General features: G+C 35.5%; 1 long non-coding RNA gene across 1 annotated transcript; it reads left to right on the forward strand.

The window, feature by feature from the left end:
- Window positions 1-9,526: 9,526 nt before the first annotated feature.
- On the forward strand, window positions 9,527-25,684 carry LOC118172641. The gene is made up of 4 exons (XR_004753794.1): window positions 9,527-9,537; window positions 19,022-19,027; window positions 25,041-25,048; window positions 25,538-25,684. It is a non-coding gene; the product is annotated as an uncharacterized LOC118172641 (long non-coding RNA).
- Window positions 25,685-25,736: the final 52 nt, after the last annotated feature.

Raw genomic sequence — 25,736 nt, forward strand, 5'->3', positions numbered from 1 at the left:
AAACAGCTTAAGAAATGGCTCTTCCAATTTTCTCCATTTTATGTTTGTTTCCCATAAAATAATGTGGAATGATTACTGATTTCTGGCCCAAATTTCTTTGTGTTATAGTAGATGTGTAAAGAGCTTTGACCCCATTTCATTTCTTCCTTGTAATTTTGTGATTTTGCATGTTTTATGTATTCTTTGTGCGTGCATGAGTGTGTATGTAGCGTAGAGATGTACTTACGTAAATATGCACAGGTATCAGTGGCTTAAAGATGCAAAAGTATAGATTGAAAGTTTGGAAAGCTAGAAGTTACCAAAGATCTGATGAAATAGTTCTCACACAGGAGCAATGAAAAGATCAGAAATTAAGTACGGACACTAAGACACTGATTATTACTGGCTAAAACAAATAATCAGTATCTGAAACAGTGAAAACTATGAACAAGTTTGAGGCTTCAAAGATATAGTATTGTTTTCTTTAGTTTTTGTCTGTGGAGAAACTACTGCAGATGCATGTATCTTGATACGACATGTTACTGCTAGAATCTTAGATGCTGATTTTATTCTCATGTTAATTTTATTTCCATCACATAATGATAAAGAACAGAGTAATTAATGTTAGCTTAGTGCATGGAAGGTGAGAAGACTATTTGCATAATTTGCCCCCCAAAAAATAAACAAACAGATAAAATATCATGCACAATGAGCTTTTTCTCTTACTAACTTTTAGCTTAATCAAGTTCATGTGTTTCTTGTGAATTTCTAAGTCCACCTTTATTCCAATTTCTATTTTGTCCTGATAGTGTGGATATTAAATTTGAAAAAAAAAAAAAAAAAAAAAAAAGATCCAAGTTAAAATTTCCATCGATAGAGGATGAACAAGAAAATGAACATAAACTGATCGTGATCCTTAGTGCCCTTGCCCATGTGGTGACAATGTTTAGATAAAGACAATTCATAAAAGATTAAAGAACTGACTTCTCAGGGACTTTTAACATTTTTGGCTAGATGAATGAGTAATTGAGTGTCATCATATGGTTAAGCCTTTCAAACCATACAGTAATTGAGATATTATAATGTTGACTGAATCCTCAAAAATATGGAAACCAAATGTGAACCTCACTGCTATGATCTAATTACATCCTCTTTCTCAAATGGTTTCCTTAATAACTTAAAGGTTATTGCTGCATTCCTCATATGCTGCAATACTTATACGTGTAGGTCGAGTGTCTCAGCACATTATTTTGGTGATGGCATCATTTTTTACTTTTCTTTTCAGTGTTCTCTCACATTGGAAAACTTGTTAAAGGAGGAAAGGAGAGAAATGCAGTGGGCTTATATTATTCATGTACCACAAGCAAAATAACACAGGTTGCAAAGGTTTTGAATGTCCTGCCCAACAGAGCAGGCACCCTAGCTGGATAGTGTAGAACATCACCTCCTCTCAGACATGATAGAAAAGGCAATGTACATTAGTAGCCTTTAAAATCTGTAAACAAATTGCATATTTGCTTCAAAAATGTGAAAGCATTTATTGATTAGATGGCATTAGAGTGCCCTTCACTTTAAAAGACATTCAAAATAGGAGGTAGTGCTCAAGATCAATAATAGATTTTATATTTCTGACCTAAAAAAGTAGCAGCACTGTGTAATTTAACAGCAAATGCTTCCTTGTGACTCCTGCTCACGTGTTTAGGTTTCCTTTTATATGCTTTACGTGTCTGTTAAATCATCTGTGACCAGCTTCCTTTCTGCCAAAAGATGGCAGAAATCTAAGGATTATTTGGGGTAATATCATTTGTCCTGTCATGCACAGCTTTGGTTGGATCAAATTGTTCCTTCTGTTCTACAAGTAATAACAATAAGTATTTTGGCACAAATCAATACAGAATATTACATTCTGCTAGAAGGCTGATGTAGTTACCTAAATTTTGTTTTGAGTAAAGTAAGGTCACTACATTTCTCTTTTTCTAAAAATTATCTGCATGCAAAGGGTGCCCATAATTCATTTCTTTGGGTGGCCAATAGCAGAGGAATACCTGGTAGTTGTAACTACAGTGTCCGATGGCTATGCTTTATTTTATGTAGTCCAGAGCAAATTAGGTTTTTTGGTTTTTTTATATATGAAGGTTTTTGTATTTGCTGGATTTCTGACGGTCCAGTGAAACTATTCATTTTGAAGATTACTTTGTTTACAAGTGTGCAAATACAAAGGTTTTTCCTTTAATTTTATCTCAGGGTAAAATAGCTAATCTGTTTTGACATGCTATCTAAATGGCACTCAAAGTAGTATACAGACTAACTCATCCATAAGTCATTTCTTTTATACACATATACTGGTGTGTCCAAGAAAGAGTTATATTGGCTGCAAGAGTTTGAATAATAATGGTCATTAATATGGCGAATTGAGGGTCACCACATTCATCCCACATATCAAATCCCCTTTCAATGAGATCAGTTCCATCAGCTGTCAGATTCCATTAAATATATCCCCCAGACCTACTGACCAGCTGACAGTAGAGAAACTCAAAACCATACACCCACTATTAGCATTATAAAATGTGAAATCAGCTGGAAGGAATGATAGCAGAACTGAAAACAAAATAGATGAAAATCCGTAATGCCCCTGTGTCTTCCTAAACAGAAACCCCAAAGAGTTAAGGTGCCCCCATAAAATACGGAGGTAAAAAAGGTTGTCACATTGTTTTCTTCATAACCTATAATGATTCTTTTACCTTTTGTTAATGCAAGATTTGCATAAATGTTTCATGAGGTTAATACAATGCATAAACTGAACAGTTTATTAAGCAACATCTGTGCTGTTTTCTCAGATAATGCAGTGTTGTTTCCAAGTCACTGAAATATAACCTATCATAAGGTTTTGGTTGTTAAAATACTTGTTTTGCAAGGGCTGTGATCACATCTGACGTTTTTAGCAGATGCCACAGTAATACAAAAGAATTCCTTAATACCACAATAAGTGTTACCAAAGCACCCTGCAAGAAGTGGATAGTATTCCACTGAACTGGCATAGTTCAGTACAGTGTATAAGACATGAGAACATCTTGTAATGTGTCATCTTTCAGATAAATACCTTATTTCAAAACTTCCACAGCTGCCCATAATTCTTTTTTTTTAAAGAGATGATGCCATTGTTCACTGTTTTTGACCTTGTTGTAGAGTCAATTTATAATATTTTTTAAAAAATAAGAAAGGAAAAAAAACTTTGCCACAATTTTATCTTGATATTGGTGCCATATGGGACTCTTTAAGGAAAAAAAAGTTATGAGACCAATAATTTTTAATGAAACTTGGCTTAGCTCTTTAAGCAGGTCATGCAGATAAAAAGTAGGCTCATGCATTCTGTAGCCATATTTTTTCTTTTTCTTTTTTTTTTCTTTTTTTTTTTCTTTTTTTCCTGGCAGGGATTAAAGAAATATAGTTTCAATTAAATCAGGGCGTAATGGAGATATGTTTTATATTATTGATTCTGCAAGTAATAATTTGGGCATTTTTTTACTATTTTTTTTTTGCCGCATGTTTTACTGAGTCTTCACTGAGAAGTATGGAAATTCTGCTATTTGCATTTGTATCTGTCATTCCTCACAGGTCCCTCACATTCTTGGTTATTAATTTGAAATCATTTGATCTTTTCAGTTGCAAAAACTTTTCAAATCAGAGTATGCAAGTCCTCATGTTGAATGTGTGTTTTATCTTTTGCTTAAAAGTTTTAAGATGCCTCTTACAATAGCAGAATTGTATTTTTGGAAACTTCTTATGATATGTAAATTCTTTGCCCTTTATAAAATTGTACAGTGGATTATATGTTTCTCTGTCCATGCAGAATGTCCATTGATCGGTGTAGTAGGGGAACTTTTGGCAATCTCTGTGAGAGTAATTATGTTGATCAAGTATCTCAGTGAAATTCCAGTCTGGGTGATAATAGTCCAACACCTGTATGGCTTCTTGTGTTTCTGTGTGAGTAGATATGGTTATTTCCTGGCCTCTCTCAGACTGTGTTAGTTTGCTTTTGAACAGTTCCCGGGTTGCGCAACTTGTAAGGTAGAAGGTTTCTGTGCTGTTGAGGTGCAGCCAGGAAATCTACCAAAGTGCATAAAACCTTAGCAAATCACACACACACACACCCCAAAAAAAAAAAAAAAAAAAGTGCAGCAAAGCTCCTGTTGAATACTTTGGCTCAATATCAGAAAGTAAAATGCTATATCCGAATGAGACAAGGGAAACTTAGGTAGGCATAATGACACAAATGTTAGACTTTGGCTAGAATACTATTGTTAACACATAGTTAGTTTCAGTGTGAACTTAGGATGCACAAAGAATACAAGATCAGACCCTATATAATGAAGGGATCATTTACACACATTATCCCCACAATGAAATGCTGTCACCCCTTGGCGGAAAACACAGCTGCTTTTTAAAAGTCGCTCTACTGTAGTAAGTGTGTAACTAGAGCTTGCTGAAAACACGAAAATGGTTTTGTGAAACATTTTGAACTTTCACGGTTGTTTCCATTTTGCAGGTTCACAATAGACTATTTATTTATCCTCCAGATTTTATAGACTGTTTTGTTCATTAATGTAAATTATTTTGAATTTTAAAAGATCTTTTCAAAAGAGTGATTTTCAAACAACATGTGTTTCAGTTAACTAAAAATATTATGATTTTAAAATTACTTTAAACTTTACAGGATATTTTTATTAAAATCAAGACATGTTGCTAGTACATATTTCTATATTTTAGGAAAAAAACTTTTTGTAAAATAAAGTAAATTGGTGAAAACTTCAGATGAAAGCATTGATTTAATTTTGTGTGTGATCTTCAGAAGTAATTCTTATATGGCAGGACCAAACTGCTGTTAATATTGCTGTAACATGTAGAAGTCAAAAGTACCAGCAAACACCCGATGGTGTGCTGTCTAAACATAGAAAGATCTGCTCTCATCTGAATATATGACTCAGAAAGCAGACTCATAGAAGAATACATGAAAAAATAATAAATAATGTGACCAATATTGTTCAACCAGGCAAAAATATGTTATTCTCACATGCAGGGATTATTACTTTTGTGTGTGTGTTATTGTGTGTTATTGTTTGTTGTTACTTTTTACTTTCTAATTTTTACTGTCTCTGTTGATAAATGCTGTGCCTCAGCTGTGTTGGTATTCTCTTTTCAGGTCATCTTTCTGTTGGGATGTTAACATGGTTTTACTATTTGGAGCACCACTTATGTTTCCTGGTCCATTTTGTTTGCCAGGAGTCTCTCCCTCCTGTTAGGAGGGAACATTTCAGTTACTTTGAAATATGTGGATATGGCACCTCAGCACTTTTTTTTTTTTTTTTTTTTTTTGGACCTCTTCCATCATAGCAACACAGTATTGGTAACTCTTTGGCTTCCTTACTTTGGACTTCTATTATAGTTTCTTGGCATATAGCAATTTTTCTCCGAGCAGGCAGTTAAGTTGCACTAAACCCAATGAAGAAGTCTGCAGGCTTATCACTGGGAAAGTAAGGTCCTCCAGCTCTGGCTCACAGTAAAATTATGAGTGACAATAAGGGAAGACATGGAGAGAGAGGTTCTTTTCTCAGGATTCACAGACAGTGACTCAGCTGAATGGGAGAAAATGTTCCCTAAGCTCCTTGGGATTTTTTGGTTTAGATTTAGTGATAGACCAGAGAAGTTTACTTCTTGGTTTTGCATTCTTATTGTGATTATCAGATGTTTGTTCTCTTTTCCTTTTTTTTTTTTTTTTTTTTTTTCCAATCTCATTGTATGGAACAATATCATTTTGCAGAGTGCTTCTCTGACTCCTTCAAGCATTTGTCATATACGTCTGCATCACGCGGAAATACATTTGTTGCCTTTTTTAGGGTTCCTTTTATGTTCGTTAACTACATGATCAGATAAATGTCGATGTTGGAATGAGTAAAGGGTTAGAAATGTGTGACCAGGAGAAAGGATGGATTAGACAAGATCACAGTATCTGTTTAGATAAGCTGCAAGCTCTTCCATATGAGTCAACTTTGTTTTTATTCAGTACTTCCAGGATCAAATCCTAGAGTGGCAAGTTGTGGGATAAGAAGCAGTTGAGGTGTGTTTTTGTGTTGTTGTAGTTGTTGTTTGAATCTTGTTTGTTCTCTTGGAATGTCGAGGGCTATGAACTAAATGGTAAATCTGTTTCACACATCTCTGAAAAATGACTTTTTTTTTTTTTTTTTTTTTTTTTAAGCTGCAAATATATGATAAAAGAGACTTCATATCAGACATGATGAGGATATTAAGTTCTTGATCATTGGCCTAGCTGTGCTTTTACTAAAGTGAATATGAGCTTTGACTTTGATTTCACTCAAAGTATGCTTGATGTGCTAGCAGTCTTAACTTACAATATTCTCAGGCAAAGAGTGGAGCCTGAAAATAATTTGGATTAATGATTAAATGGTTCTACATTATATGGGGTCCTGTTTATAAAATAAACTAAAGGCTTTTTACAAAAGGGGAAACCTTTTGAGAGCATTCCTCATTAACATTGCCTAATTGCAGCTCTTTGATCTTTAATTCCCCTGACCCTCTCTCCTTCTCTCCTAACTTCATTAATGGATGCTCTGTCCCTCATTTTGGAAGAGAGGATGAGCCTGTTTCAAATACTCAGAACTGGTTGTTGAATAGCCATCTGTTGCAAATGCATACATGCAAGACTCTACTGAAGTCATTGCATCCTTAGATTGGGCTTCAGGCCATTCTATGTGTAACAAACTGATGCAGCCCTGGGTGTAGTTACCTAGTGTGTGTTTGTACAAGCAGTAACTGATGCGCTGATGGGATCCATACAATGACATAGTGTACACATCAAGTGTAAAAGTGTTCCCAGGCTTTTGGTTCATTAATTGATTAACACCATCGCCAAAAGAAATGGTTTACGTTTTTACTTTAAAAGTGTTTCTAAAGAAAAAAAAAAAAAAAAAAAAAAAAAAAAAACTTCTGCATTCTCACAGTTCCCATAAGTACAGAAACAAAATGACAAATACTATGGCATCTATGTACAACATTTTTTAAAAGTTATTCTTGGTTCATCAGTTTAAGCTGTAGAAAATCACATACAAGGAAACTGAGCTGAGTTTTAGTTTATTTATTTATACTTACAGAAAATATATTTATATTTAATGAATATAATACTTAAATATATAAATGATATTGTTATATAAAATTATAATAAGGACAATAATATAGATAATATATAATTTTATATTTATTTACTTTACTTAAATCACCTAACAACAGATGAGACTAAAAACACAGCTAGTCTCATACAAACTCTGTTTAAACTTTTAAAAACCTTCCTGTCTTCAGAAAATGGGAATAGAAAAATAAAGGAGTTGTTAATGCATCTTTGTAAACTTGGGCCAAAGTCTAGTCAAAATCAATAGGAGGCTTTTCAGTCAATTCAATGGGCTTTAGTCAGACTCTTTACCTAAGTTAAACCTCAGCTGGAGCACAATCTATCTTACTGAAACATGGTGATTGTCTGTAAGAGCCTTGGTAAAAAATAACTCTTTCCTGTAGTTTATTTTGAGTTGCATTTCATTTCCATTTCTGCTCCTCCCAACCTTAAATCTGTCCTACATTCCAGAGGAAACCTTCTAATCCAGTTTCAGGAACAAGTTGAATCTGTATCAAGGGTCATATATGAAGATTAGAAGAAAGAATGTGACCTGCCTACTTATAATTTATGAACAGTTCAGCTAAACTACATTTCTGGATTTTAAAGTAAATTCTGCAATATAATAATTGTATCTATTCATGCTATTTGTAATTTCCAAGTGGTAAATCATCATCTGTAAGAAATGCTCTCAATCAAGGAAGAAAGAGACATATAATTATGTTGTTTATAATGAATTCTAAAGGAAACAAAGACTATAAGAAGAAAAACTCTGGAGAAAACCAAGGAAGAAAATCCACCCAATAATACTGGTTGCTCCTAAGAAGATGCAAAGCTGATCAAACATTTGCATTTATTATATGAAACTCAGAATCAAATAGTTCAGCAAGGGAACAGTCAGAACTCTGGAGTATAGGCAAACAAGACACAACTTTTATTAGATAAATTACCCACTCTTTTTCTTTCATAAGCATCAATAATATCAACTCTTTGACAAATAGCTATCTCCTGGGTGCAAGTTCTGAGGTTTTCTGCTAATCTTCATCTTTTGAAGTGTATGAAGGATTAAAGGCATATGTCAATAACAGTGGCCTATGACCTTTGTGTGGAAGGTACCACTGGCTTTTTGTAATAGCCAAGTCTGTGATGTGAGATGATATGTATAAATGCTTAGAAAACATTGAAGACCCCCTGCTGTCCAGAAATCTGTAGATTCAGGAAAGATGCTTTCGTACTGTAAAGCTTTTGAACTGCATATATTGTCTGGATGAACTGGGCATAATCCATTCATATGTAATGACAATTTTAACAAATAGCACTGATTAAAAAAGCATGTATCCTCAAAATAACTAAACAGTGAAAGAAAGACAAAATAAAACATCCTTGATTTTCTACTGACACATCATTCTACTGTCAAGATTTACTACAGAAGGAATTGATATAGTTTCAGTACAAGCACTAATTAGTTTTTATTCTCATCTTGTAGATATTTATTAGGTCTGATTGTTCTCTTATGAAGAAAAAAAAAAAGTGACCTACCTAAATTGATCCTATTCACTTCCAGTGCTATCATTAGTAATGTTGATGTAGCTATTTTCCTGATGTCATTGTAGTTTTGCCCTATCAAAATAGTTCATCCTGAAAAACAGCATATTGTCAGCATTGGCTGGTGTCCTGTGAAAACAAAAAAAAAAATTAAGACTGCCAACAACTTGGTCCATCCTTATCCCTCATAGAAAGTAAATAAAAGCTGAAGTAGAGCCACCATAATGAGACTGTACTGTCTGTCCCATCATATCTCTCCTTCCTACAGAATTCCTGAGATGTGCTTTTGCATATCTGAGAGTTGGGAAATATTTTTTTCCTTCTTTTCAACTGGCATTTAACACACTTAAAATGTATTGAACAGAAATGTAAAGTAATTGTCCTGTGTAAGGAGATAGGAGGTGAGAGGGAGCTTATGCAGCTGTGCCTGGGAGAGGACAGGATGTAAGAGAGAGTTAGAGGGATAGTGGGGAAGGAAAACGTTAAGAAAATGCAACCTGGATCAACTGGGGAATTTAGAGGGATATACAAACAGCTAAGTGAAATCTGTGCAGCTGGAACGTCGTGAGCATCTTCAGAGTTCTTCCTCTGTGAAGAACTCTGAAGAGGTGGTGATGTTACACACTTTCTGCCTGGTGGAACACGAACATTGCTTTGATCTGATTTTCACAGGTAGATATTGGTTGCATCTCTTCTGATAATTGCCATAAAGGTATTAACTGTTTCAGAGAGCAATTCCTCTCATTTTACAGTGCATATAAAATGGCTCTTCATGGTGTGGTAAAAGGCCTTTGCAGCTGACTTACACTTTGTACTTACCTTTTAGGCAGTTGGTATCTAAGCTGTTTCACTTGGTGGCAAATAAAGCAGTAAATAGTTGAAGGCTTACATCCTCTTTTTACATGTCTGTATGGAAGTTCTGTTTGCAAAAAATCCCTGGAGTGATTGTTGAAGCCCACCAGCTGTGCAGTGCAGGTGGAACACGGCCTGCTCTAGTACTTAGGGCATTGTCTTTGCACTCACTTCAGTGGGATTGAGAGCCATACCAGGTCTGTGACTCTGCAGGAACCAAAGGAAACAAAGAGCTATCTAACTACTTGTTCTTTTCCTTTGGGAGAGTAAATTTTTTATTAGAACTAAGTGGAATTAGTGAGAAAGAAAGTAGAACTTCACAGAAAAATGAATGATTGTTCCCTCAGGAAAAAAAAAAAAAATACTTTGAGAAATTTTTGAGAGATTGTTGGCCATCATAGTGAAGAATATATAGGTCATTAAGGACAAATGGTGAAATACAATTAAGTATCAAGTGTTCATAGATGTTCTCTCATTATAGTGCATCTGCAATTACATAAATTCTAAGATTTACTGTAAAGTTAAATTAAGTCATAAATACCTAGGCAGCTTGATTCCACCTGCTTGCATAGTACCTGCTACTCTTACGTGAAGAATGTGGAAAGTCAATAATCTGTTAGTAAGCCAGTGTGTCACAGACACAGCCTGTACCTGACATAATTCAGTGTCTCAGTAAGTCATCACAGTTAGTGGAGATGTGGTATTCCTTTTCTATGAAATAACAAATGTGGACTACCAAAATCAACTGGCTGCTTGTCCTGAAAACACAACCTTAAAAAGCTTTGGGCCAGATACGTACAACTGCGTGTGGGTTTGTCATTGTTGAGCTGCAGCACATGCCAAGTGCCAGGGCTATTTAACCTATGGATTTCATTACAGACACAAACCCCACTAAACAATACCAAAAGACTATCAGAGAACATTTGCCAGCTTATTGTAAAGGAGTGGTTGTGTGATTTGCAGTTCAGATGTGATTTACTTACTGCTTCTCGTTGGTCACTTTCACTAATTGCTCACTGCAGGCTTGCAGGAAGGCATCATTCCATACAGTCTGCTGGAAGGAGTCTCTCCTAAACATGGATTTTCAGGCCAGTTATAGTTTCCTTTTCTCACTCTTCCCACCTTTCATTCTTACAAATTAATTTCTTATTTCCCTTCTGTTCTAGGCCTGCCTTATTTTTGCTGTTGCTCCTCTCATTTTGTGCATCCTGTTCCAAATCTATCCCGTTGGTTTTGTAAATACTTCAGGCATTAGCTGGCCTCTATTCTTATAGTATATTATAGGAGGATTTTTTTTTTCCATAAGTATGATAACTATGCTAAGATTAAATCTGACAATTCAAAATTGTGTCTGTAAAATATTTTAGAACAAACTAAGACCAATTGTAAGTCACCCAGTATTGACTAACTTGTGATGAAATTGTGTTGCTCAGGCTATACCTGAATTTAGTCATTCCCTTTCTAAAAACATGCTGGTTTGTATCCTTTGTAATTGCTTAGCTATCAACTGGGAAGGCTTAGAGACTTTGGAAAGACCTCTTGCTGGTTTTGATTTTACTGTATTTTTCCAAATTATTATTTTTTTAATGTTAGTCTTTCAAGAATAAGATTCACAGGTGTTTTTCTGAAGATCTTTCTGGTCTTTGAGATGATTCTTTTCATAGACTCTCTTTTCTCATCAACATGTCTTTGTATTATACAGCCTTTTCCTAAGGTGTGCTGTTTTTATCTTTTCATACAAAAGGCAATTGTGCTATAATGAATGAGTACTCACTTCTTGGAAGCCCAGTGGCTGAGGTTGTTCTGGAAAGAAAAGTAAGGAATCTAATAATGAGCTTAAGCTGCATCAATTTATTTATTTATTTTCGCAAACACTGAACTTTTTTCCAAGGCTAGGATGTGTTCTGTGTATGAGGACCTGTTTCAACATTTATCACAAGCAAACCACTCTGCTATTCCAAACATGATATATTTCACTTTAGTACTGCTGACTTCAGCTTACTAATTGCCTGACAGCATTTTCTTTGTTAAGCTTTAACTGTGATCATCACACTTTTGTTGTACTGACAGTAGAAATATTCAGTAACAGACGACCTAAATACATCATAAGCACAACTGTACTAATCTTTCATAATGGGTGTGCTTTTGGAATTATATGGAACACGTGCATATAATCATTGTCAGGAGCTACATGCATTCAGGTCTTCAAAAGCATCAACTGAAAGCATTATCTGACAAAGCAGTCTGATTCTCAATGCGCATGGCTTCCAAAAAAAAAAACCAAAAAGGTGCAGGTTTTTATTTTATAGGCCACGGAAGCTGTCCATTTAATCAGAATCAGCAGAGTGGACATATCACCTGCATATAGTCTGGATCAAGCTGGTCAATTCCTTTTGTGATGACACGAGCCCGCAGAAATCCACAAGCATCTTTCTGCTGAATTGACTGTTGTTTCTTGTTTTTAGAAAAAAGGCAAACTGCATACAGCATGTATGCTTGAAGAGATAGTGTTTTGCTTTGGTTAAAGACTGGTTTGCTGGTGCTATCACTTTGTAATTGTTTAGAAGAGAAGGTTCAATCTCCTAGCATATAAGCAAAGATGCAGGAGATAGAAATCGTGTATTACACATCTCCTTCCACAACCACATTTGTGTGAACTCACATGGCAAGTCTTTGTTTCCTTGTTTTTTAAACTTGGCTAATAAAACTTTATGAAGGCTGCTAGAAACTTCTCTGCATCAGCATGAATGAGGATGTAGTATAGAATTTTGGAGTCACATAACAGTTGTCTTCTGTAAAGGCACAAAGCAGCAAAAGAGGTAGTCTGGCCTCCTTCCCAGCAAAGAAGGTTATCCCACTTGATGCTCTGCACAGAAGTGCCAAAACAGCTGCTAAGCAAATATCTTTGACACAGGGAAGAGCATCTCTGTGTTCCTCTGTGCTCAGTGGCTCTAGTCCTTTGTTAAAGGACTGGAGAGTGTCAGAACAAAAGAGTTTCAGGTTTAAAAACTTCACTGAGAGTGTCAGAATGTGATATAAAAATGTGAAATATTTTAATATGTATAAATTACTCTTCTTGGGAGTAGGATTGCTCTAGCAGTCTTTCAGGCAGCATCTCAAAGTTAGATTACATAGGCACAAGTGGTTACAAGACAGTGGTTAAAATTGTTTGGCATTTGTTGTGTTTGAACATACAGACAAGGATATTCAAAAACACCTGCATGACTTAAGATTTGCAATTCATTAGTCAGTTTGGAATATCTCATTCAGATAGCTTACAGTGTTTTCCTTGTATCGCCTAGCGATCTCAGAAACAGATATGTAAGGTCTCTCAACTCTTGCTGTTTGCTAGCAAGATTTCCAAAGGGAATACCTCTGTGCTCATACGCATACTGTGTGTACCAAGAATAAAAGAGCTTTGGAGGATATATAGATTTTTCTAGAATACTTGAAGAAATATTATGAGAGCTTCCTGCCTTATTTTTTATTTTTATTTATTTATTATTTATTATTTTTATTATTTTATTTTATTTTATTTTATTTTTTAATTTTTTAACTGTAGTTTAGTGCTAACAGGTTGAATAGGAATAGTAATTTTAAATTCTGTTGTGGAACTTTGTCAAGAATATTTATTTTTATAAGGCCCCAACAACGTTTTACATATAATATCCAGAGTGTTATGTAATAAAGATGTCTAGTATCAGCCAGGGAATTTCATCTAGATGAGTGCTAAATGAACAAAGGAAAAATAGGAAGGTTCACTAAATGTCACTTACAGTCAAAAATGGGCAGAATTAATTTCAAGAGATTTGGGTGAATGTGCAATAAAGTAAATAATTTTGCATACATGACTTAATATTTAAGTTAACAAATTCAAACTACTTTTGAAATGCAGGTTTTTAGAACCATTATATAAGGAGAGGAACTACTGTGGTATTGTAATATTGCTTGGACACAAAATTAGAAATGTTTCTCAAAACAAGTTAATTATTTTTAGAAAAACTTTAGATACGCTTACATGTTTGTTTTTTCTATACGTATCTTATTAGCTATCAGTTTGTTAGCTGAACTGATTAATGAGTTTTCTTTTTGTAAACATTTATGTATGTAACTAATTGGTTGTGGACTTATACATGTATTTCACACTGCTGCCTTCTTTGAGAATAAATCTATGCAAAGCCATGTGGCTACATCTCTGAATCAGTTGTATTCTGAAATAAAGTAGTTAAAGGTTTGAAAAGTCATCACATTTCAGGCTGATTTGATAGATGAGTCAGAGGCTGCTTAGGTTGAGATTTTTTTTTATTATTTCTGTTTGTGTTTCTAGTCAATTCTTACAATTTTGTTATTTCACATATACAGTAATTTAATTGAATTTTAACTACAGTTCAACAAAGAATTAGGAATTATTACATTTAGGTTTGTAAGTAGGTAGTATTTACTTTAATTCTGGTATTCATGGGGAGAAATTATACAGGCGTAAACGTTTGCAGAATAACTACAAATTCATATAGGAAAGAGAGTCTCCACACTTATGTTGGTGCAGGGGAAAATTATAGTAATTTGCCCTAATATTATTAATAGATTCATTATCAAGTGATATTTCTGACTCTGTAAATTCAGCTAAAATACTGGTACAATTCTTACTATTTATAACTTACAGTGATTATTTTTATTGGTTGATATCCAAAGGAAGGCATTCTTCTGCTTTTCCTATGTGTTGATCTTTTCGTAAGAAAATGATGAATTAATTTTTAAAATAACAACACTAGTACATTTTTTAAAGTTTAAAACTAGGCAACATTGCACTGAAATGGAAGTCTGTGGTGATTTTTGTTGTGCAGTACATCATTATGGCTTTGCTCCTCTTGCCAATCTTACAGGGCATATTTCAGTCTGTATGACTTTGAAGTATGTGTTCTCTTAAGGCTTAACAATGTCAAGCTTCATAACACAAGAGCTAGTTTGCTTACTTCCTACTTTAAATTGCTCGTAATTTGAAACATGCAAACATTTCCATTTTATCAAGCAAGGCTACTAAACATATTATTGCTGCAACCTGCATGTTTTATTGCCTCTGTATATTTAGAAAGCTGTGCTTTATTAAAATAAACTGTAAAGAGGCTTAACTCATTATGGAATCTGCTAGTCTCTAAAATGAAATATCTTCAATTTATTATAGGGATTTAGGAACCTTTGAATGAAGAAAGGATATGATACAATTGCTACAGAAATGGGACGTTTACTATTTTTTAGACCTCTGTAGCTGTAATTTGTACAACTGTTCTGGGATAGGTCTGTCTACAGTTAGCCTGAAAAAATCACATTGATATTGTGCTCTGTGTTAGAACAAAAATCCTTTAAAATACTTCCACAAAATAAGTTTCTACAGCATCACTTAATTTTAGATTTAAGTATTAGGTCAAATGCTCAGTTTTCTCTTTCATCGCTTTATCTCTGTGATGAGAAAGCCCACCCTGGAAGCAATAAATAGAAGGTGGAACACTTAGTCTACAAACTTGTACAGCTTTTGTGAATATATATTTTGTTGAAAACTTAGGCAGATTCTAGTTTTGTCAGAGAAACTGTACTATAGCTGTTGATTTGTTGACATTCATATTTGGTTACAATTGAACAGTTGATTCAGCTTAGGGCCCAAGGCAACTCTACTGATTACACATAGTGGTTCCAAAGGAGAAAAACAGTTTCTTTTTCATATGGCTATTTCCCGATCTTTATGTTGTCTTTGTAGAAGGTGCTCAGTTCTTAACATTTGAATGAATAACATTTGCAAAGTTATTCATTATTTAGGCTTTTGTGGAACTGAACTTTGATTTTGCAAGAAAAAGTCCACACAACTGAAATATTTCTATCCAGCACTGCAACTTACAGATATAAGGGCAAGGTTAGTAAACTGCCTGTGACAGGAACTGTTTTATTTTTTTCCTGAAAAATGTTTCCTGAGTGTCAGACAAAACTGTACCAATAAAAGATCTGAAATGATTAAATAATTCTGAATGGTGCCATGGAGCTTTGAGGCAACACACTGTAATTTGATCAGAGAAGGACTTTTGTAAGCCAAAGTTAGCTACTAATTATGTGCATTTCTGACAATCTGGAGATTTGGTCTGCAGACACTTTCTGAATTCTGGTTGAGATCCCATAGTTCACAGAGATTAGGAGTTTGTCCCGGTGGTGAATGCGCTGTATATGTCCGTGATGTTTCTCAGAGCTGTTCTTGTACCAAATAATAAATATTGTTACTGAATTTTGAGAGCGCTCATTCATACAGGAACACCTCAGAACAATGGTATGGACACATCCTCTTAAAATAAAACAAAACAAAATGTTTATTCAACTCCACAGTATGTAAACTGACTTTACAAAATAGAAAATTTCCAAGAGGAAAACAAAGAGCTCAGGTCTTAATGCCTGGCAGATCTTTCCAGTCTAAATAGGAGCAGGATTGAAAGGATTTACAGAAATGTAATGAGTTATAAAAGAAACAGAGCACATTTTTCCAGCAGGAATGTCTTCCCTCATCTTTATCTGGTCTTCTGTTACAGCTGATGGCACAGATGAAAGAGTGATTATGACATACTCTGGCTGGCAAGGGACTGCATATGTATGTGCTATTTTGTTTATTAGCTCCACATACTTTTTGTGCTAGCTAGATTTTTGGAGGGAAAAAAAAAAAAAAAAAAAAAAAAAAAGAAAAAGTGTGGCTTTTAGAAACATTGGAAAATGCCTTGTTGTTTCAAATACTGTATGTCCTAGCAGATATAAATTGTAAATCGAGAGTGCTGACAAATTTGAAACTCTGGGAAAGGGGTGGACAGAAAAAGAGGAATCTGTTCCATGGTCATGTATCTGTTGTATCTGGGCTACCCCATCCTGCCTGTGAAGAGATGGAAAGCCTGCTACAAGAGAAGCTTTGGCCAGAGCCAATGCTGCTGCACTTACACAAAAGAGGGTTTAAATCTACCGGAGTGTTGTGTGAGTGAATGTAAGCAGCAGCCTAGCAATATGACCAAAACTGAATAGGGGGAAGAAGCTAAGCCAAAAGTGTCTTAAATGAGATAGTATAGGGATGACAATTTTAGAGGAAGTGGAAAGTTCTCCTTTGACTAAACTTGTCTTGCTTCTTGGTAAAAAATGGAATAGCTTTGAGAAAAAGAGAAAGCATTATATATGTTGGAAAGTACATGAAATATGGACCTGATACATTTTTGCTGCTGTTAATGTTCTACTCGCATACTTCAGGTAAACTGACTGGAGAGGCCAATGATATGTCATGAGAGTCAGATAAAATACACAGGCATTCACAACAAAAATGCTTGGAGTATTGTTTGCTAGTGAAAACATTTACACACATTTCTATAAACATTCTTAGCTACTTTTTCAACTAGATGTTTACTGTTCCTTTTTTAACCACATAGTTCTTATTCCTTACACATATTGCACAAATTTGAGTAAATTAAGCATCCTGAAGATAAGGAAGATGCAGGTGTCTGTCCAGTTTCTTGCGGGCATACTGTAAAATCCACCTGTACATATATCAGTAATTGATTAATGATGTGATTATTACAGGAATGTTTTAAACCACACAAATGCAATTTTTAGGGCTGTTTTACAATTAACCTACATTTCTACGGCTTTGTTGCCAATAAATTTTTCATGGCTAAGCAATACCTTTATTTAAAGCAGATATCAAAACTGCACGTGAGTGCATGTTATTTGTTTAGCTTTAAATTTGCTCTCCATCTTCCTTAAGCTGTTGGAAGCATCGAGAACTCATGTGACATAAACTAAAGAAGGGTAGGAACTGTTGCAAAACTATTTAGACCACCTCCAAAAAAGATGCTGACAAAACTTACCAAATTTGTTCCTGTTATTTTGTGTCCAATTTTAAGGAGCTACAGTGAATCTCACATTCTGGAAAGGGACACGAACATTTGTTTATTAACTTTATTGTTATTATTCAATGAGCATTAAGAGATCTAGAACAAAATCTCCAGATGAATTGTTGAATACCAGTATGCTTCAGATTTAGGTAACTTGTTTCCTCCTAAATTAAACAGAGAGAATGAAGTGCCTTAAAACTGTTTCTACAGCAGGGAACAAACTGAATCATTGAATCCCAAACAAGTTGCATGATCAGGGACCTGAACCCATAACACTTTCTTTGCAGTTGAATCACTGGGCTGGAGAATCCTCTTTGTCATCTTATCCTTTCTCTGTTTATGTGAATCCTGCGTTCACCCTCTCCACTAGCTCAGCATACTCTCTTAGGTCTTCACAGCCTGTGGATTCATGAACTCTCTTGGAAAACAAGAAACTTCTTTAGATTCTGTGAAACTTCTTTAGATTCCTTATTCCATTGGGAAAAAAAAAAAAAAAAAAAAAAAAAAAAAAAAAAAAAAAGATGTCTCCCTCTTCTTTGATCACATTTTGAGAATCGTTTTACTGCTATGATTTGTATGAATCTTTCTACTGCATTGGATGTGTTCTGATAGCACCTATCAGACTGATGTGCCTTGGCAATATTGGCTTCTGAGAGAACATAAGAAAATGGCTGTTTTAGCTGCTAGATAATCTCAAACTGCTTCCTTCTTCTAGTGTGAAACCAGTTATCCCAAGTGCAAAAAAAAAAAAAGACAATTAAGCACTTGGTAAACTGAACACATATGCAATTATAGACTTCAAGCAACTGTGAAGTCAGGATGAAGTTTGAAGGAGTGGGGTATAGAAGTCCTCTTAATCCTTTGTTAGATACTTAAATCCTTTTGTAAATCTGAACATTAGCCTCCCAAGTATAAGGAACATAGGTGCTTTAAAAAATATATAAATTTATAGCTTATGTTTTTATATTGTAGTTTATCCTTGAACATATCTTAGTTCAGTTATTGACCAGAATTACTTTTAAAATACCATTTTCTTATGCTTTGCAGTGATGATGATGCCTTTTTGACACTGCAGCTAACAGGCCTAATTGAGAAAGTTATTCCAACTGAAATATGTAAGTAATGTTTCTTTGTACTTGCAGCTCTTCAGTAACAGGTCTGATGAATGTCATTGTTAAGCAGTTAATGCTATGATAATTTACACCCTTTTACTACCAAAAGCTCTGCACTTTTCTGTCTCCCTGCTTTCAAATGACAAAGCCCACTTCTTAAAATTTTCTTAATGTTCTTATAACGCACAGTGGGCTTCATTACCTGAATTATGGGCTTGGTTTTGCAAAAATAGTCAAACAAGCCCATTTGATTTATTAGAAGAGAAGATTGTGCTTGAATATCTTCCATCTAATCTAGCGGCTAGCAGTACATGCACTCTGCAACATTCACGTGATACTGGTTCTCAGGCACTGCAGATTTCAGCCTAACTTCACACAGTACGTCTCTGTATTTGGGAATTAATTGATTCTGGTTTTGCAGGGTCTGCAGTTCCTCATTCTGTCCCAAGAATGGGGTCTGACTGAAAATACACTCTGGTTGGAGTGATACTAATGTAGCAAGAGGAACGTTTGGTAAAAATGTTCTCCAAGGCATGGAGCATGTATGGGCCAGTGGAAGAGAGAGTAATGACCCTCATTTCTCCTGGGGGAAAGAACTAGCCTTTTCTGTCCTCTAGCCCCTTAGCATCACCTCCAGCTTCAGATCCCTACCTGTAGTTGTTTCCATCACCTTTGCGTTTCCTTCCCTCCAGTGGTTAATAATGCATGCAGTATCAGAATAATTCTCCCTCCAATAGGTATCTTGTCGGAATAGGGATGACAATGTGTTTTTAATGCACAAGCTATGATGTCTTCTCAATATTTTCTTAGTGCACCCAAATGTGTTCATCCATATTTCAGTTGTGTGCTTTTATTTGTTCAGCTCCTCTTGTTTAATTGTTAGCTTTCTGTTCATATATATGCTTTTATCAATTTTCACATATGCTTCAACTTTTGAGAATATGGTCATGAAGAGGTCAGAGAGGTGATTACAAGTTGTAAAATGACCTTACCAGCAACTGTTTAAGCATAAGTAATGTTCTGAAATTGCCTAAAGCAAAAACTGCCAATTCAGAGCTGATTGTAATGAATCAGTTTCTTCTATACGAAATAATGTGATCAATTTCTCATTTCACTGAATAAATAAGCTGGAAGATAGGGAACTGCCTATGACCTGCTGTTAACCTTTTCCCTCATTATTCATATCAAATCTATGACATGCGTGTAAGAAATCTCTGGTTCAATTTTAGCTAATTATTTGTTAGAAGTGAAGGCTCTGTGAAGTGTTACTGATTGTACAAGTACCCAGGGACCTTATGACATCTAATGAAAATAATCCCAAAGAAGCTACTCAGGCCTGTATGTTTTTTGTCTGGCTATCATTATAACAAGAAATACTCTACTTCCAGGCAGCAAAACCCGTGTGCCTGTTTACCACTTCTCTCAGATGCAAGGTGTTGTTATAGTTTATTGTATATCAATTATTGTGACAATGAGAGCATTGGAGAAAGCAAATCTAGGGTGTGCATTGGAATGGATTCTGCATTTGTATGCATACTTCATTAATATGTATCAATTTTGTGTCTGAAGTGTTTGGCTTTTTAATGTAACAAACAATTCTAGTTAACTGGCAGCTTTTATTTTTGTGGCTAGCTAGAAAAAGCCACAAAAATACACAAGTATGTGTTGAATACAATTAATTCCACATGAGCTTTTTGGCATGACTTCTTGCTATCTTTTAAAGTCAACCTGTTTTGCAGTGCAGTAAGAAGAGGTGTACATGGCTGAGGAATAGTAAGGTTAACATTCTCAAAAAGAGAGAGCAGATACAGAAACTTAGCCTTTGGGGTTTTTGTCTGTTTGTTTGGTTTTGTTTCTTAGGGATGCCATGGGCACAAAAGGCCCAAGTGAAGCTTGGCAAAGAGATCTCCCCCACTACCTCCAGGACTACTGTGTACATATGCAGCTCTTAGTGAACTGACTTACTCTCGCTAAAAAGTACAAATTAATAGCTCAGGTACAGTGCTGCCAATGGACATAGGGCTTTCAGGTTTTGGACTAATGTCACCAATCTTAGCACAGGATCTCTGCACCATACTAGATCCAAAAGCAAATATTTTTTATCACAGTATCCCTAAGAAATTCCTGATACCCATCTTGCAAGTGGGAAATGTGCGGTTGAATGCCTTGTTGTAGTTTACATAAATGTGAATGCCAGGAGCCTTCTAACTTTGAAATATAAGACCATCATCTCCCTAGTTCAATGAGGGAAATACACCTCAGGAATTAACAATGTTCACATCAGTGAAATAAGTTTCAAGTTGTATTATTTCTGTTTAAATAAGCTATGAAGACTACATCTGCTCATGAAACACATAATGGGAACAAAGAAATCATCAAGGAAATGGAGAATTAGAATATAATGTCAGAATAAAACAAACAAACAAACAAGATGGGGCTGATCTTTTTGATGTTTAAAACTGTAGAGCTGTTGAATAATTAATAAATGTATTGTTTTTAAAGGATGGAAAAAGAATTGAAACTGAACGTATTAGAATATCACAGGAGAAAAAAAAGCTAACTCCACAGATAAAGCATCTCCTTAGTGGTAGAATAAATACCACAATAATAATAATAATTTGAGTTGATAAAATATGAAATTTCTTTAATAATTCCCAAATTTCTGTCTTTCTACAAATTCAGCATATGTTATAAAATATGATGGTGATGTGATTCAACTTTTACATAGTTTCCAATATTTTTAGTTACTACTAGTAGGTAATAATACTGCCATTGACCTATTTTTATAATTCTAATGAACTCTAATGTCTATCTTTAAATTAAACAATTTTAAAACATAAGTTTTCTGTATTGTATGCGTAGATTATATTTTTCCATAGTTAAATGTTTGATTTATATATTAAAAAATGCATCTACTAATTTGAGGCATAATGATTAAAACCATAATAATGACGACCTTTAAATGTAATATAATTGGATGAACAAAGGAAATGACATGCCAATTATTACCCAGTAGTGTCGTCATCCTCTGCACACCCCCTCCTATAAATTCCTAATAATAACCAAGAGTGGGAAGACATTTCATTATTTCTTTTCCTGAAATGAAATTGGCAAGATGAGGGTAGAAATAGAGTATTTTAATCTATGAGGACATTTTTCAAAGTCAATAAGCAAATCTCTGGTAAATGGGACAAAGCAAAGTGTTTCATGTTGGAATTTCAAATTCTTCTTCGATGTTCTGTTCAAGTGAGAATGTCACAGTTCAAGGAATGGTGATTCAAACTCTCCTGGTAAAGATAGTGGTGTCAGTTTTGATAGGATGGCTACAGCTATCTCATGGGTGAATACTGGCCTTCCTAGCAGAACTGAGGAGGGAAGTACCCTTGTTGTAGTCTGTCATGGAGGTATTTGTTGATATAATAATAATAATATCTTCCCCCCAGCCTCCCCTTCACGATGACTAAAACTTGTGAATGTGTCTAGGTAAAGAGAAGATTTCAGTTTTCAAGACTAATACCTCTACAGTCCTTCTGCACGCTAGTCACCTACGTGTTGACAGTGTACCCTTACTACGGCTTGGCTTTCCTTTCCTTTTCCTATTTTTCTCATATTCTTCGTTTTGCACAGCACCAAATAAGGGGCCACAACAGGAGGAGAACTGATTTCCCACTTCTTTGTCCTTTCATATCTGTTGAACACGACAGATTCTCAAACACCCTGAAGGATTCATCTGACTGCAAAACTGCTCTCTCAGGCCAGCAGATGCAAACTTCTGGAGGAGAGGGCTGAACATTGTCTAGGAAGCTCTTTGAATTCATATATGTATGAAGGGCTTAAAACAGTGGTATGAAGTAGACTGAAATGAAAGTGAAGTGAATCGCCTCTTAAGTCAGCTTCATGTTACTACAGCATGCATATTCCAAAGAACGTGGCAGCGCTAACGGTTGGAATCTGTAGAGGCAATGTCACAGATGATGCCACTAAGGTCTGGAATGATAGGCAGTGTGTAATTCCAACTTCTCTCTTATTTTGCACAGGTGTAAATAACTTTACAAGCCTTGAAGGCAGAGGGGATTAAGGCCAATGAAATTATAGCCTTGAAGGCATTTTTATAGCTTAGCAAAGAAGCCCTCAGAACATGGGTTTATCAAAAAGGCCAATGACAGACTCCCGGCAGCACCAATGCCACCAGGCACAGTTGAAATTAAGTTAGCGAGAAGAAAAATGAAAACTGCTCTTTTTCCAGCTAAGCTGGTCTGTGGTCTTCCTTGACCCTGGGGCTAGTGATTGCTGACCAGAATCTCAATGGCTATTTTCTAGTGACAATTCTGTGTCTGAGCTCATTAATCAATTTCTATTCAGCAGAATCAGTTTGTGGAAAAATTGTAAAGGTTAGTCAATCCAGAGGGAACATGTACTGCTAGACAGAAGACTTTTCAGTCACAGTCTTAAAACAAAATTTCCCAAATCTCTGCCTTGTATTACATTTTCTGTGACTTTATCAATTACTGATAGCAAAGAACAAATCAAGCCTTTCACTACAACCAAATCATTCATGGTAATGCTAGGAAAACATAACCTCAGCCTGCCTGCCTTAAGAAAGGAAGCCTTTCTATATCTTTACCTCACTAAAACTGTCACATCCCTTAACCCTTTGGCTTCAGCATGAAACAGGAAACAACAATGGTGAAATAGATTAGAATATGTAAGAGAGGCTTTTCCACAGCTCTCCCCAGTAATATCAGTTATCATCCAGTCCAAGAACTGGATTTGAAAGCAATTTGTAGAAACCTCCAACCTATTCAAGTCCTTGAGTCCAAGGTTAATCTTTCCAAAAACGTGGCATGGGACTTGAGTGTCTTCGAGGAATTCCCCAGACTTAGCAGTCTTGCATGAGTATGCGCACACACTATGTCAGGACACCTGGGAAGGGAAGCGGTTACAGGGTGACTTGTGGAAATGAGGAGTGTTTTAGTGTTGAATAAATTGGCTTAATGGCTTCAATATGAAGAATAAAATACTGCTTTATTTTTTAAATATGGTGAAAATATTTTAAAACAAACCTTCAAATATTTAAGCTTGATCTCTTTTGCCCATTGTGTGTAGGCAATTACTAGCTGCCTGTGGCAACCTTCTGGCAAACTGCCTCCCCCAAGGAGGCACAATGCCAGTGTTTGGTATGATTCGAACATAGTTAGTAGAGTCATTTTGTGCTTGAAGTATTTTATTTTTTATTATTTTTTCTTTTAATATTTTTCATTATATTGTTTCCGTATGTTTTCTCGTGTGCTTGAAATAAAATCAGTGTATGGAACTTCTCCTGCTAGGGATGATGAACTACTATGTGATCTCTCTTGAGTGCTGGGCCCAGTGGGGGTATCTGTGAACAAAGTAGAAAACAGTATAGCACCTTTGTGCTCCTATGGTCAGCCACATAAACAAGATAGGGCAGATGGCACAGCCAGTCTCTTATGCAGCTATGAACAGGTACCTACTAGGACCAGCCTGGCCTTTAAATTTACTTTTCTTCCCGAAGGAAACAATTCTTTATTTCAGTTTCCTGGATTAAAATTTTCCTGGAGTCTGATCAACTTTTCTGGCATGTTGCTGCTATACCGATCCCAACTCTTTGGGCCACAGCAAAGTTAATACAAGAATTACTGCTAGAAATGTGAAACAGTATGGGTAGAGTTAGTCCTCAATTTTGCTGTTCCCACTAGATGGCAAATTTATGCATGTGGTGTTGACCTTCTTTATCCTGGGTTCTAGACTGAGACTGCCGCCATGTAAGACTTTTGTGTTGCAGCATTTAACATATTCCAGGGTCCCTCTAAACTCTCCCATACATTTTTCTGTGCTGTGAATCAGGATGACTTGCAGGAGATGTTTGAAACACTGTGATGGCTGTGAGTTTACTGAGAAGTCCAAGCACAGAAATGGAAGTCTGACTGTGAACTACCCAAGAGAAAAATCTTGCTTGGAGTAAAAAAAAATAAAAATAAAAATAAAAATAGAAATAAAAATAAACTCCCTGGAGAGTACAATCATGAAAGTTTTTCATGAAAAAGAATTCCTTGGTGTATGAATTCTTGAAACATGTTAGCTAGCTCTAATCTTAAAACTCATCTGGTCAGGAATATATTTTTATTTCTGTAATGTCCTTGTGTCATGATCTATCATGTCCTGATCAAGTCCCTTAAAAGTAATAACAACCAGTATAGAAGTTGGAATATTGCAATCTAGAAAGATTTGTTGCTTTTTTTTTAATTGCAGACTTTTATAAGGAGGACTATACTGTAGCTCTTTGCACAGATATGCATGGATGCAGGGATTGTAAGTGTTACTTCTACAATTGGTTCTGGAGGCATTAGCTGACATGGTGATTGTGACCCTTTCCCACACATGTTAGCAATGTTCTTGTTGCATCAGCATTGCTGGAGATATTGAAATGAGCTGACTTTGTGAGAGTTTCCTGAGTTTAAATTCCTTAACTGTAAAGCAATATCCTAACAGCTATATGCTACTCAATGACAGAGGGAAAAGGGGGAAAAGTAATTGAGAAATGCATTATAATTTTGATTTTTTGCCACTGTCTTGGTAAGTATCAAGTACATTCCATGGCTGTTTCTGCGCAGTCTCTTCATAAATATTCTGTTTGTGATGTTTTTGCAGTTTCCTGTTAGTAACATCAGTTTTATTTTCTTGCATCCAATTCTTGGCCCTGTTTTCAGCAAAACATTTTTGATACAGAGTGTGCCATAAATATGAGGTACAGGAACCTCACCTGTCCCATTTTCATGAAGATTTTACTGTAAGCACACAGACTGGTATTTCGTATTTGATTGGTAGTTGGTGGAATTGCAATTCCACAGAGGTCGTTGTGTGTGACTGCATGTTGGAAATTCAGATTGGAAATTAGGAGAAATTTCTTCTCAGAAAGAGTGGTCAGGCAGTAAAATGCCTAGGGAGGCGGTGGAGTCACTGTCCGTGGGGGTGTTTAAGGAAAGGTTGGATGTGGTACTTAGGGACATGGTTTACTGGGTAATATTGGTGGTAGGGGGACAATTGGACTAGATGACCTTGGAGGTCTTTTCCAATGTTAATGATTCTAGGATTCTGGGTTTAAAGCAGTCTAACACCCTTCAGAGTCCCCTAGTCCAGATT

Source organism: Oxyura jamaicensis, chromosome 11, assembly GCF_011077185.1.
Source record: "Oxyura jamaicensis isolate SHBP4307 breed ruddy duck chromosome 11, BPBGC_Ojam_1.0, whole genome shotgun sequence".
In the NCBI taxonomy this organism is placed as follows: domain Eukaryota; kingdom Metazoa; phylum Chordata; class Aves; order Anseriformes; family Anatidae; genus Oxyura; species Oxyura jamaicensis.